The sequence below is a fragment of the Stegostoma tigrinum genome, chromosome 33 (assembly GCF_030684315.1).
Source record: "Stegostoma tigrinum isolate sSteTig4 chromosome 33, sSteTig4.hap1, whole genome shotgun sequence".
Classification (NCBI taxonomy): Eukaryota; Metazoa; Chordata; class Chondrichthyes; order Orectolobiformes; family Stegostomatidae; genus Stegostoma; species Stegostoma tigrinum.
This window is the reverse complement of record NC_081386.1, coordinates 5,902,941-5,914,964: the sequence shown is the minus strand read 5'-3', so window position 1 is coordinate 5,914,964 and position 12,024 is coordinate 5,902,941.

Below are 12,024 nucleotides of genomic sequence, written 5' to 3'. Positions count from 1 at the left end.
ACCACTTCATTCCACACATGAACCACTCTCTGTGTAAAAACGTTGGTCCTTTTTAAAACCCTTTTCCACTCACCTCAAAAATATGCCCTTTGTCTTGAAATCCTCCACCCTAGGGAAAGGAAACCTGCTATCCACCTTGTTTGATGCAATTTATTATGGTCACACGTACCCAAGTTCAGTGTAAAGTTTGTATTTTGCGTGCAGTACGAACAGATCATAACATATAAAGAATCATAGAATCCCTACAGTGTGGACACAGGCCCTTCGGCCCAACAAGTCCACACCGACCCTCACAGCATCCCACCCAGACCCATCCTTCTATAGCCCAACTAATCTACACACCCCTGAACACTATGGGAAATTTAGCATGGCCATTCCACCTAGCCTGCGCATCTTTGGAGTGTGGGAGGAAACCGGAGTACCTGGAGGAAACCCTCGCAGACACGGGGAGAATGTGCAAACTCCACGCAGACAGTCACCTGAGGGTGGAATCAAACCCAGATCCCTGGCGCTGTGAGACAGCAGTGCTGACCACTGAGCCACCGAGTTGCCCCAAGATACAAAGATCACAGGGCATTTGAACAGAGCTTGGAATGCAAAGTTATGGCTGCAAAGAAGGTACACTAAAAGCATGAGCAACATTAGATTTGAAATTTGCAATATCTTTTCAGAAGAAGCTGTTCTTGAACCTGTTAGTGCATGCATTTAAGTTTTTGTATCTTCTGCCTGATGAAAGAGTTTGGAAAAGAATGTAACCAGGATAGGAGGGGTCTTTGATGATGTTGCCTGCCTTTCTGAGGCAGCGAGAAGAGTCAATGAAGTCAATGGATGGGAGCTTGGCTTGTGTTATGGTCTAGACTGTGTTTATAACTCTAGCTAGTTTACAATGGTCCTGGGCAAAGCAGTTGCTGTACCAAGCCATTGTGCGCCCAGACAGAATGCTTTCTATGGTGCATCTGTAAAAGTTGGTTCCCTATACTCCACATGGTTTAATAAACCTCTATAAGGTGATCCCTTAACCTCCTACGCTCCAGTGAAAAAAGCCCCAGTCTATCCAGCCTCCCTTATAACTCAAGCCCTCCAGTGCTGGCAACATCCTAGTAAATCTTTTCTGAACCCTCTCCAGCTTCCCATAGCAGGAGAACCAGAAGTGGACACAGCACTCCAGAAGAGGCCTCACCAACATCCTGTACAATCTCAACTTAATGTCCCAAATTCTACGCTCAAGGGTCTGAACAATGAAAACAAGCATGCTAAACACCTGCTTAGCCACCCCATCTATATGAAATGCAAACTTTAATGATTAATATACCTGAACTCTTAGGTGCCTCCCAGCCTAGAGGAATGATCCCTAAACTCCTTCATCTCATTTATACTCTTACTTTCCAAACAATATAATGTGATACATGGGAGGTTATCCACATGGTAACACTAACAGGCAGGCAGATTATTATCTGAATGATGGTAGATCGGGAAAGGTGAGGTGTGGGCATCTTTGTTCATCTTTCTTCCCATAGTCTTGGAAGTCTGGCGGAACTGGACTACCTGAGATGACAAAACAAGTATAATGCCATGTTTTAATGTTGTACAATGTCCAAAAGCACTTCACAGGAGCATTAATCAACAACATTTAACACAGAGCCACAGAGCTTAATGTAAGGGCAAGAGACTAAGATTTTGATGAAAAGTGCAGGTTTTATGGGGATCCCGGAAGGAGGGGGAGGTATAGGGAAAGAGAGGACTTTAGGAAAGAGCTCTACTGCTTATTATTCAGCAGCTGAACACATGGCCGTTAGTCAATGAAACTCGGAGGCTAGAACTGAAAAGAAAAGATATTAAGGAGAGCATTTTGAAGACACTGTGGAAATGTTTGTTTCTGTCCATTAGTATGAAGAGAATTGGGATATATTTAAAATTAAAGGAACAATAAAAGCTTGAAAATCCCATGTGAAAAGTCAATGTTTAAATACAGCCTACTCCTGTTAATACACAGCTTCAGTTCACTCTGTGACGAACAGATAATTAGCCCCATGATTACAAAGTAAGGTCATCCTGTGGTGTTCAATCACACAGAGCTACAGGTGATCATTTTTCTTTCACACTTGACTTTCAGTGAACCTTTATTTCTCTCTTGAAGATGTCCAAGGGATAAAGCTGCCCCGTGGTTAGCTATCATAGGGGAAACAAAAAGGTGAAGAGTCTGTGCAACTGGTTTCACAGGCTCTGGGGAGGCAATAGAAAGGATTCATGTTGCAGGTAGTGCCCTACATCTGAACCAGGAGGAGGAAGGGAAGACTTGTGCTTTCATGCCATGGCTAATCAACTTCAAGCTACCCTCCCAGTAAATTATGTTCAATGCTCAGTGTCTGATGATGCAAATGGCTAAGTCCAGACAACAAGGTGAATGATCAGGCCATGTGTAGAAATTGTTGCTCTTCAAATGCTACCGCAGGATTTTCCATCATAACAGTGTAACGTGGATAAAATGAGAGCTTATCCACTTTGGTAGCTAAAACAGGGCAGCTGGGTTATTATCTGAATATCTATAGATTGGGAAAGAGGGAGATGCACCCAGATTTGGGTGTCTTTGTACACCATTCACTGAAAGTATGCATGCAGGAGCAGTGGGGAGTGAAGCAAGCAAATGGTGGAGTTAATGTTCAGTGACCCTCCTTTACAAAGACTCAAAATGTAAACTCTGCTTTCTCTCCACAGATGGTGTCAGACTTGCTGAGATTTTCCAGCAAATTCTCTATTGATTTCAGAAACTGCAGGCAAATGGTATGTTGTCCTTCAGAGTGAGCGGATTTGAATATAGGATTGGGGATGTTTTGCAGCAGTTATACAGGACCTTGGTGAGATCATCCCTGGAATATTGTGAGCAGTTCAGTTTCCCCACTTAAGAGAGGATATGCTTGCCATGGAGGGACTGCAGCAGAGATTCTCTTGGCTGACACTGGGGATGGCAGGGCATGTCCTATCGGTTCAAATGGCCTGTATTTGCTAGAGTTTAGAAGGGCGACAGGGGAGTGATTGAAACATATAAAACTCTAACAAGGCTGGACAGACTAGATGCAGGGAGACTGCTTCCCCTAGTAGAGGGTTGAGGAGCAGGTGCCATAGTCTCAAAATGAAGGGGTTGACCGTTTCAAACTGGGATGAGGAAAATGTCTTTACTCAAAGAGTACAGAACCTGTGGAATTCTCCACAACAGAAGGTTGTGGAGGCCAAGGCCTATATATATTCTGAGTTTTGTTGATATTATGGACATTGAGGGCTATTGGGAGAAAACATGAATAAGGCTTTGAGATAGAGGATCAGCCATGATCATATTGAAGGGTGGAACAGCCTCAAAGGTCTGAATGGCCTACTCCTGTTCCTAGTTCCTATGGTTTTATATCTTTGCGGCTGGAGTTTCAGATGAGCTTATAGATTAACCCTTTCATATCCATTACCTCATACAACACCCTCAGTTTTCCTTTAACAGAGCCACAGGCTGTTCAGTTTCCCTTTCTTCTCAATTCTGCTATCGTTCCAGTAAATCTAGTTTACACTTTCTCAGGATGTCTGTATGCATTTTACAATAATCTGCAGACCAGCTTCCAAACTACGGTCTAACCAAGGTCCAATATGACTTTAACATGACATCCAATGTGAAAAATAACATCTTGATCCATCAATTCCAAAAGTACCTTTTATTTTATTATGTTGAAGTTATGCTCCTTTGTCCCAATTCTGTTTAATTTAAAGTAAATGTTCCAGGTTAATTTCATACATTGCACAAACAATCTCATGTCTGTTAACAGGTTATTTTTTTACAGCCTGAAAAACCCAGGCTCTAGTGCAACTCATCACCTCAATACTGCCTGACCTTCGTATTCCAGCAACACTACGCTTCATTCCCTGGTGACAAGCGTAAGATATGATGATCAAGGTCTGGGCCTGATTAGATTGCAATAAAGATCAATTTTTTCCTCCTGTGAGGGTCTGTGCTTTGCAGTTCCACACCTTAGTGAATTTGGCAGTTGCTTTTTGGTCATATTTAGTTTCGAATCCTTTAAGAATGAAATAATTTGTATTCATATAGCACCTTTCACAAGGTGGCACAGGTGCTTCACAATCACTGAAATACTACCAAACTACAACCACTTTCACAAGGCATAATGAGTGGCTGCAATACAACTTGACAGAGAGATCCCACAGTCAGCCGGTAGGTAAATATACAGTTAAATCTGACTGAGTGCTTTCTGCTGTGGGTCCAGATTCTGTCGATTATCGCATATCTTACAGTTCAACCTTTTCCTCTTCACCAAAAACATTGCTGAATCTCGTGTACCCACTTCAGAGAGCAAATTTCATTGCGGCTGAATGGGAAGCATTCCAGCTGTTTTGCTTTCTTTTAAGCATCCATTCGGCTATTGCTCATTATGAATTACCATTCTAGATAGATTTCCCTCTCAGGGCCTACATTATGTACTGAATTGAAGATTCCTTTCAGGTTATGGGCTTAAGTCCTGGAGTGGGGCTTCATAGAATTCTTACAGTGTGGAAACAGGCTCTTCGGTCCAACAAGTCCACACCGACCATCAAAGTGTCCCACCCAGACCCATCTGCCATAATCCACCTCATCTCCGCATCCCTGAACACTATGGGCAATTTCCCATGGCCAATCCACCTAGCCTGCACATCTTTGGACTGTGGGAGGAAATCAGAGCACCCAGAGGAAACCCACACAGACACGGGGAGAATGTGCAAACTCTACACAGACATTCGCCCGAGGGTGGAATCAAACCCAGGTCCCTGGCTCTGTGAGGTAGCAGTGCTAACCACTGGGCCACCGAGCTGACCCCACTTGAACCTATCTGCTGTTTAAGAGGTGTTACTCACTGAGCCCATGCTGATGTCAGCATTGTTGAGTTCTCCTAACGTTGCCAATATTGGTGAATCCTGAACTGCAGTCTAGACTAGCACTTCCCACAGATGACATGCTAACATGCAAACGGCAAAGTGTGAACAGAAGTGGGTCATTCAGCCAACCATACCTACTCTGCCATTTGGTAAGATCGTGGCTGATCTGATTCTGGTCTCAACTCTACTTATCCTATTAATCTTTGAACTCTCTTGCTCATCTGCCTTAATAAAATCTAACAACCCTGGCCCCACCACTCTTTGAAGGATAAATTTCCATAGGTTCATAACTCTCTTAGAAGGCTCTTATTCCATTTTAACAAAGAAACCTTTTATTTTCAAACTGTGTCCCTTCATTCTAGCATATCCTTTGATCATCCACGCAGTCAAGTCCCCTGAGTTTCTTGTATATGTCAATGTAATCACCTCACAATTTAAGACTGAGAGGAGGAGGAATTTCTTCTCTCAGAGCGTTGGGGGTCTTTGAAACTCCTTACCACAGAGAGCTATAGTGGCAGAGTCCTTGTGACTATTTAAGGCCGAGATCGATAGATTCTTGATCGAGTGGGGAATCAAGCATTATGGGGTAAGGGCAGGAAGTGGATATAAGGAGTGTTGGATCTGCCATGAGCCTGTGAATGGTGGGGTAGGCGTGAGGGGCTGAATGTTCTATTACTGTTACTATTTCTTCTGATCTTATAGTCTTATAGACTCCCATGGCCACAGGCCCATCTTGTTCAACCCTTCCTCATAAGACAACTTGAACTGAATTGAAATGAATGATCTTCACTTTCACATGTACTCACATCTATGAAATGAAAAGATTATGTCATCACTTACAACACCATCTTAGTTACCAAGGCATTTAGGTAAACATTGTTAAGTATAAATTTTTGGGGGAACAAAATAGAAAAATAAAGAAATGAAAAGTCAAGCATTAAATTAGTAAACTGGAGAAACAAGATTTCAGAATGACAGCCCTTCCAAACTGGATTCCGCTGGGCTTCACCTTGAGGCCAAGAGTGCCGGGAGTTTGAGTCCACGCTGAACCCGGGAGTTCGGGTCCACGCTGAGGCCGGGAATTCGAGTCCAGACTGAGGCTGGAATTCGAGTCCACACAGAGGCCGGGAGTTCCAGCCCCTACTGAGGCCGGGAGTTCGCGCCCATGCTGAGCCTGAGAGTTCGGGTCCAGACTGAGGCCAGAAGTTCGAGTCACACTGAGGCCAGGAGTTCGAGTCCACACTAAGGCCGGGAGTTCGAGTCCAGACTGAGGCTGGAAGTTTGAGCCCATGCTGAGGCCAGGAGCTCGAGTCCACGCTGAGCCCTGAAGTTCGTGCCCATGCTGAGCCTGAGAGTTCGAGTCCAAACTGAGGCCAGAAGTTCGAGTCCACGCTGAGGTCAGGAGTTCGAGTCCAGACTGAGGCCAGAAGTTTGAGTCCACGCTGAGGCCGGGAGTTCGTGCCCATGCTGAGCCTGAGAGTTCAAGTCCAGACTGAGGCCGGAAGTTCGACTCTATGCTGAGGCTGGGAGTTCAAGCCCACACTGAGGCCGGGAGTTCGTGCCCACGCTGAGCCTGAGAATTCGAGTCCAGACTGAGGCCGGAGGTTCGAGTCCACGCTGGGGCCGAGAGATCGTGCCCGCGCTGAGGCTGGGAGTTCGAGTCCAGACTGAGGCTGGGAGTTCGAGCCTGCATTGAGGCCGGGAGTTCGTGCCCGTGCTGAGGCCAGGAGTTTGAGTCCAGACTGAGGCTGGGAGTTCGAGCCCACGCTGAGGCCGGGAGATCGCGCCCACACTGATGCCGGGAGTTCGAGCCCGCGCTGAGGCTGGGAGTTTGAGTCCGCGCTGAGGCTGGGCGTTCAAGTCCATGCTGAGCCTGAGAGTTCGAGCCCGTGCTGAGGCTGGCAGTTTGAGTCCAGACTGAGGCTGGGAGTTTGAGTCCAAACTGAATCCGGGAGTTTGAGTCCAGACTGAGGCTGGGGATTCACGTCCACGCTGAGGCCGGGGGTTCGAGTCCACGCTGAGGCCGGGAGTTCGAGCCCGCGCTGAGGCCGGGAGTTTGAGCCCGCGCTGAGGCTGGGAGTTCGAGTCCACACTGAGGCTGGGGGTTCAAGTCCATGCTGAGGCTGGGAGTTCAAGTCCTGACTGAGGCCGGGAGTTCAAGCCCACGCTGAGGCTGGGAGTTCAAGTCCACGCTGAGGCTGGGAGTTCAAGTCCACACTGAGGCTGGGAGTTCAAGTCCACGCTGAGGCTGGGGGTTCAAGTCCACGCTGAGGCTGGGAGTTCGCGCCCACACTGAGGCCGGGAGTTCGAGTCTGCGCTGAGGTCAGGTGTTTGAGTCCAGACTGAGGCTGGGAGTTCGAGTCCAGACTGAGGCTGGGAGTTCGAGTCCATGCTGAGCCTGAGAGTTCGAGTCCAGCCTGAGACCGGGCGTTTGAGTCTGCGCTGAGGCTGGGAGTTTGAGTCCAGACTGAGGCTGGGAGTTCAAGTCCAGACTGAGTCTGGGAGTTCGAGTCCAGACTGAGGACAGGAGTTTCAGCCCGCATTAAGGCTGGGGGTTCGTGCCCACGCTGAACCTGAGAGTTCGAGTGCTGACTGAAACCGGGAGATCGAGCCCACGCTGAGGCTGGGAGTTTGAGTCCGCGCTGAGGCTCAGAATTCGAGTCCAGACTGAAGCTGGGAGTTTGAGTCCGCGCTGAGGCTCGGAATTCGAGTCCAGACTGAAGCTGGGAGTTTGAGTCCAGACTGAGGCTGGGAGTTCGAGCCCACATTGAGGCTGGGAGTTCAAGTCCACACTGACGCTGGGAGTTCGAGCCCATGCTGAGGCTGGGAGTTCGAGTCCACGCTGAGGCTGGGAGTTTGAGTTTGCGCTGAGGCCGAGGGTTCGAGTCCACGCTTTGGCCAGGAGTTCGAGTTTAGAGTCGGAAGGCAGCTCCCCATTATCTCTCAAGGAGCAACTAGACAAGCAATAAACAGTGGCCCAGCCAGCAATGTCCCATGGATAAATAATAAAAACTCTTTCATCTCAGGAGTCAGTTGAGTGAACCTTCTCAGAACTGCTTCTGAAGCAGTTACATTCTGTCTTAAAGAATGACACCAAAATTGTACATATGGAGGAAAACCAGAGAAAATCAAATGAGGCGATCGCTCCATTATTTTAGGGAACTAAAATTAAATCTTCTGTGTGGATAAGGTTTATTTTATCAATCTAGTCTCTTGATCCCTTTATGTTTGCAATCTGCAGAGGTTAGTTATTACCAAAGGAGCCTAAAGTGCTGCTGACCTTTTACACTCAATTAATCTTTCAAGGTACTGTTTGTATATGCTCTTCCAGTTTGAAAACAGGTTTGAACCTTTAGGAGGCAGTACTGATGGAGATTGGCTGCCCGAGGGCACTAATGCCAGCACAATTGTTTGCCTTGACCAAGTGATGTTGAACAGTGTTTTGTTTTATATATCTGGTCTTGACATGAAAAATGTGAGGTGAAGGTTCACAAAGGAAACATTCTGTGAACGAGATAGTAGGAACTGCAATTCACTTCTGGCTATAGAGCGAGGTTTTCTTTATATTTAACATTACAGAGACATTTTAAAGGAAAGTGGCTGACTCGAACTCCCGGCCTCAGCACGGGCACGAACTCCCAGCCTCAGTTTGGGCTCGAACTCCCGGCCTCAGCGTGGACTCGAAATCCCGGCCTCAGTCGGGACTCAAACTCCCAGCCTCAGCGTGGACTCGAACTCCCAGCCTCAGCGTGGACGCGAACTCCAGGCCTCAGTCTGGACTCGAACTCCCAGCCTCAGCGTGGACACGAACTCCCAGCCTCAGTCTGGACTCGAACTCCTAGCCTCAGTCTAGACTTGAACTCCCAGTCTCAGCATGGACGCGAACTCCCAGCCTCAGCGTGGACGCGAACTCCCAGCCTCAGCGTGGATGCGAACTCCCAGCCTCAGTGTGGATGCGAACTCCCAGCCTCAGCATGGACGCAAAATCCCGGTCTCAGTTTGGACTCGAACTCCTGGCCTCAGTCTGGACTCAAACTCCCGGCCTCAGTCTGGACCCGAACTCCCAGCCTCAGTCTGGACTCGAGCTTCCGGCCTCAGTCTGGACTCGAACTCTTGGACACAGCGTGGACTCAAACCCCCGGCCTCAGCGTGGACTCGAACCCCCGGCCTCAGCGTGGACTTGAACCCCTGGCCTCAGCCTGGACTCGAACTCCCAGCCTCAGTCTGGACTCGAACCCTCGGCCTCAGCGTGGACTCGAATCCTCGGCCTCAGTCTGGGCTCGAACTCCCAGCCTCAGTCTGGACTCGAACTCCCAGCCTCAGTCTGGACTCGAACTTCCGGCCTCAGCGTAGACTCGAACTCCCAGCCTCGGTCTGGACTCAAACTCACGGGCTCAGCGTGGACTCGAACTCTCGGGCTCAGTCTGGACTCGAACTCCTGGCCTCAGCGTGGACTCGAACTCCCGGCCTCAGGCTGGACTCGAACTCTCGGGCTCAGCGTGGACTTGAACTCCCAGCTTCAGTCTGGACTTGAACTCTTGGGCTCAGCGTGGGCTCAAACTCCCACCCTCAGTGCGGGCTCGAACTCCCGGCCTCAGTCTGGACTCGGGGAAAGGGTGCTTTGGGTTTGTGATACAAACACTCCCTCATCTTTCATTGAGGCACTGTATCCTACTGATCAAAAATGGGAATTGCATTTGTCCTCACAATGTTCCACAGCATGCCAGAGCCAGTGGTGCTCTGGTGAAATGTCATCATTGTTATAGTGCAAAAGAAAGCTCATCAGGCAACGCAAACTCAAGTGGATTATTGGACATAAAACATTGTTTTAGTGATGCTGGTTGAAGGACACATATATTAGACAAGATATGGGTGGGGAAGCATTACTTCTTTTCTTTAACAGGTGCCAATGCGAAGCTGTACATCCATCTAATTGGGACCTAATATTAATGCAGCATCCCAGTTACAACCACACTACTCCCTCAGCAGAAACTATAGGAGCTGGAAGGCTAATGTGAGGCGTGAACACTTGACCTGTCACCTTGAGTGCAAGATCATGATCACTGGGCTGAGAGTGGCAGTGATGGGCTGATATTTTAATTTTATACAGGAAGCTTCTGTAGGAAATTTCTTACCTTAAGCTGCACCCGAATTTTTCTGTCCCCTCAGTAAGCATCCTGGTGAGGTATTCAACAGAAGGAGAAGTGCCTTGAGAAACGTTATTGGAGTGATCATGAGATGTTGCTTCAGATTGAATGAAAGCAAAATACTGTGGGTGCTGGAAATCTGAGACAAACACAAAGAAGGCTGGAGAAACTCATCTGGTCTGGCAGTATCTGTGAAGAGAGAAACAGAGAAACCAGTGGCATGGTGGCTGAGCAGTTAGCACTGCTGCCTCACAGTGCTAGGGACTGGGTTCAATTCTCGCCTTGGGTGACTGCCTGCATGGAGTTTGCATGAAGTGTGTCTACTTTAACGCCAGGTGTATCCGGAATAATGTAGGTGAGCTTGTAGCATGGATAGGTGCCTGGGACTTCGATGTTGTGGCCATTTCAGAGACATGGATAGAGCAGGGTCAGGAATGGATGTTGCAGGTTCCAGGGTTTAGATCTTTCATTAAGATCAGGGAAGGTGGTAAAAGAGGGGGAGGTTTGGCTTTGTTAGTCAAGGACAGTATAACAGTGGCTGAAAGAACTTTTGATGAGGACTCATCTACCGAGGTGGTATGGGCTGAGGTCAGAAACAGGAGAGGAGAGGTAACGCTGCTGGGAGTTTTTTACAGGCACCCGCAAAGTTTCAGGGTTGTGGAGGAGAGAATCGGCAAAACTATTCTGGGCAGGAGTGAAAGGAACAGGGTGTTCATTATGGGAGACTTTAACTTCCCTAACATTGACTGGAAATGCTATAACTCTAGTACATCAGATGGATCAGTTTTTGTTCAATGTGTGCAGGAGGGTTTCCTGACTCAGTATATCGAAGGGCCGACCCGAGAGGAGGCCACACTGGATCTAGTACTTAGTAATGAACAGTCCAGGTGTTTGATTTAGTGGTAGGTGAGCACTTTGGAGAGAGTGACCATAATTCAGTTATGTTTAGTTTAGTAATGAAAAGGGATAAGAACTTGCCACAGGGCAACAGTATAGATGGGGAAGGTCAATTATAATGCGATTAGGCAAGACTTAGGAGGCATAGCATGGGGTAGCAAAATGCAGGGGATGGGGACAATCGAAATGTGGAGCTGGTTTAAGGAACAGATATTGCGTGTCCTTGAAAGGTATGTCCCTGTTAGGCAGGGAGGAAGTGATAAGGTAAGGGAACCGTGGTTTACTAAAGAAATTATATCTCTTGTTAAGCGGAAGAGGGAGGCTTTTGTGATGATGAGACAAGATGATTCAGATGAGGCGATGGAGAGTTACAGATTAGCTAGGAAGGATTTAAAGACAGAGTTAAGAAGAACAAGGAGGGGACATGAGCAATCGTTAGCAAGTAGAATAAAGGAGAACCGTAAAGCTTTCTATAGGTATGTGAGGAATAAGAGGATGACTAGGTTAGGAATAGGGACAGTCAAAGACAGAAGTGGGAAGTTGTGTGTGGACCCTGTCGAGATTGGAGAGGTGCTAAATGATTATTTCTCATCTGTTTTCACTGAGGAACAGGCGAATATTGTAGAGGAGATGACTGAGTTACGGGCTACTAGAATTGAAATGATTAAGGTTAGTAAGGAGGAGGTGTTATCAATTCTACAAGGTGTGAAGGTAGATAAATCCCTGGGCCCGATGGGATTTTTCCAAGATTGTCTGGGAAGCTAGGGAGGAGGTGGTGGAGCCTTTGGCCTTGATCTTTGAGTCCTCATTGTCTACAGGTTTAGTACCAGAGGACTGGAGGATTGAAAATGTTGTGCCCTGGTTCAAGAAGGGCAGTAGGGATGACCCAGGTAATTATAGACCTGTAAGCCTTATGTCTGTTGTAGGAAAAGTTTTGGAAAGGGTTATAAGAGATAGGATTTATCATCATCTAGCAAGCAACAATTTGATTGGAGATAGTCAACACGGATTCGTCAAGGGCAGGTCATGTCTCACGAACCTGATTGAGTTTTTTGAGAAGGTAACCAAGCAT